The sequence below is a fragment of the Triticum dicoccoides genome, chromosome 5A (genome assembly GCF_002162155.2).
Source record: "Triticum dicoccoides isolate Atlit2015 ecotype Zavitan chromosome 5A, WEW_v2.0, whole genome shotgun sequence".
Taxonomy (NCBI): Eukaryota; Viridiplantae; Streptophyta; class Magnoliopsida; order Poales; family Poaceae; genus Triticum; species Triticum dicoccoides.
The window spans coordinates 658,346,802-658,349,582 of NC_041388.1; positions in this window are offsets into that span (position 1 = coordinate 658,346,802).

Sequence of the window (2,781 nt, forward strand, 5' to 3'; positions counted from 1 at the left end):
TGGGAGAGGCGGTCATAGGAGCTCAGTAGGAGGAACAAAGTGGGGAGGGGAATGCATGCCGGTGTATATAGTCGGTCATACGAAACCCAAAGCAAGAGTGGAGGCATTGCAGCGGGCAGAGGTGTCGCGACAAAAGCAGAAGATGGAAGCAGGGTGAGGCACAAGCACGGCATGAGGGGAGGGTTGCATTAGAAGTTGTTAGAGGAACTCACATCATATCCCCTCACTTACCCGCTGCTCATTTTCCACCACTTTCTTCCACCCTCTCTTACCCACTATGTTTTTGACAACGCCTTTCCCTCTCACTTGCCGACCCTCTCTTTTTCTCTACGCCTTCCCTTCTCACTTGCCCATCATCTCTTTCCCTCTTATTTCCCACTGCTTCTTTTCCACCCTATCTTTCCTAACTCTTCAGGCCACATTTTTATAGTAATCTTGTAATAACTTGACTTCCTTTTGGGTCTGTCTTGTTTTAGGTCTTAACAAGGTAGTAAATCAAGTTTTTAGGGCATCGGAGCTATAACTATGCAAATGGTTATTTTTCTTATTCTGGCGGTTATTTTGTTCTAGTTCTTGCAGTAGATGAGTTTATGATAAGTTTGATTTTCGGTTTCCGTTTGATTTGAACGTTAGAGTTAGAACTAATCGGTTAGAATCAACCCTAGGTAGTATATAGACTCAATCCCCACGTGAAACTTATAAATTTTGTGTGTGTATTTTGTGTAGGTGACGATGAAGAGCCTTTTTAGCAAGGGGGAGAAGGCCACGACTGAGGGCTCTCAACAAAGCGACTGAGGAATAAGGGAGCTGCATTCATGACGGACTACAATCAGTCCTATGTGCATGGGAAGTGTTTGGGGACGGTGCGCCGGCCGAAGCACTCGGCCGGTTGCTTCCTTTTTTTCACGCGCGGGACACGCTGGCACGCGCGCGCTTAGTTGACCCAAACGTTTTTCACTTTTTTTTTCTTTTTCTTTGCTTCTTCTTCCTTCTGCCTCCGCCTGATCCCATCTCGCCTCCTCCATTGTAGCGCGTGGAGCAGCTCGCCGCCGGCCATGGATATAGAGGTTGCAGCCCCGCTCTCATTCCCACCTCTTTTTTCTTCCTTCTCCCTCTCTTCCCTTTTCCTCCTCCTCTCTTCCCCTTTTGTTGCAACCGGCGACAGGCAAAACGCCGGGAGGACCGAGGTGCCCGTGCTACAACCATGGCCACGGGGGAGGAGCTGCAACCGTGGTACTGGGAGAGTTGCAAACGGCGTTTTCCCGTGCTACAACTATGGACACAAAAAGCTACAACCAATAGATAAAAAAGCTTCATCCAGACAACAAAATACAGGAAAAGTTACAACCGTTTGACAAAAAGCTTCAACCCGCAGATGAAAAGCTTCAACCAGAGATTGACAAATCTTCCTCGACGACGACCATGGCGTCTCTCTGTGATTTTGCTGCAACCGAACGATAGAGGAAGATTTCACCCAGGCGCTGCTCAAAACGACAAAAGTTTCAGTCGTTTACGGAAAAGCTTCCGCCATAGAGGGGAAAAGCTTCAACCATTGAGAGAAAAAGCTACAACCGTGTCAATTTTTTGCTACTACCATCTGTGTGTTTTGCTACATCCATTCATGTGGTCATGGCACTTTTTTACGACGGAGGTGTGACCGGCGACGACGAGGACGGCATTTTTGTTGCAACAGCCTTGTTTTTTGCTACAACAGATGCGGTGACAAATGCTACAACAAGCGGTGACATGCAGCGGACTTGCATCTAGCGGGCTTTTTTGCTACAACGACATCTGTTTTTTGCTGGACCAACAAATTTTTGCTACATTCGGCATCGTTTTTTGCTACAGCCGGCATCATTTTTTACTGGAACTAGTGTCTAGCTTCCACCAAGGAAGAAAATGCTTCAACCGTTTGTGGTGGAAAAAACTTCATCCATCTAGAGGAAAAGTTTCAAGAGTGGCATGAGGAAAAATCTTCCACCGCGGGGGAAAAGTTTCAATGGTGGAAAAAGGTTCAAACGGCAATGAAAAAGCTTCAACCGCCAGGAGAAAAAGCTTCAAGCGGTAATGACAAAAAAGCTTCAACCAGGGGAGCCGGGCGAACGACCTGTGGCGACAAGGACGGCGACCGGCGACCGGGGGCGGCAAGGACGGCGACCGGAGGCGACGAGGACGGCGACCGGGGGCGAGGACGGCGACCGGGTGGCAACAAGGATGGAGATCGGTAAGCGGGGCCAAGGACGGCGACCTGGCGGCAAAAGGACGGTGACCGGGGCGAGGGTCGTGAGCCGGTGACGAGGACAGAGACCGGCGATGAGGACGGCCACTAGAGGGGACTGGAGGCGCGGCGACGAGGACACCGAGCAGGAGCTGCAGATCTAACCTGAGGTAGAAGAAGCCGAATCAATTTTTTTTTGCTGCATCCAGTGGCCACGCAGGCTCGCATTCAAGGACTGAGGCAGGACCGGCCGAAACTTTCGGCCGGTGCGCGGGCGCCTAGCATCGCCCTGCATTCAGAGTGCTCGCGATGAGTATCCCCACTAGGTCGCCTTCAATGATGGAAGACCGAAAGGACTGAACCGAACAAACCGAACACCCAGGCTTAGTCTAGAGGGGCCGTGCCTGGGCCCAGTTAGTAAACGTGCCGTGACATGACAGGCCTGTTTAGCGTTGGGCGGGCCGTGCCGGCCTATCTAGCCAGCTTTGGCCCGGACCACCTACGATCTGAAGACAGCCTAAACTCGAGTCCACCAGCATGCAGCATGGGGACGGCTTTCCCCC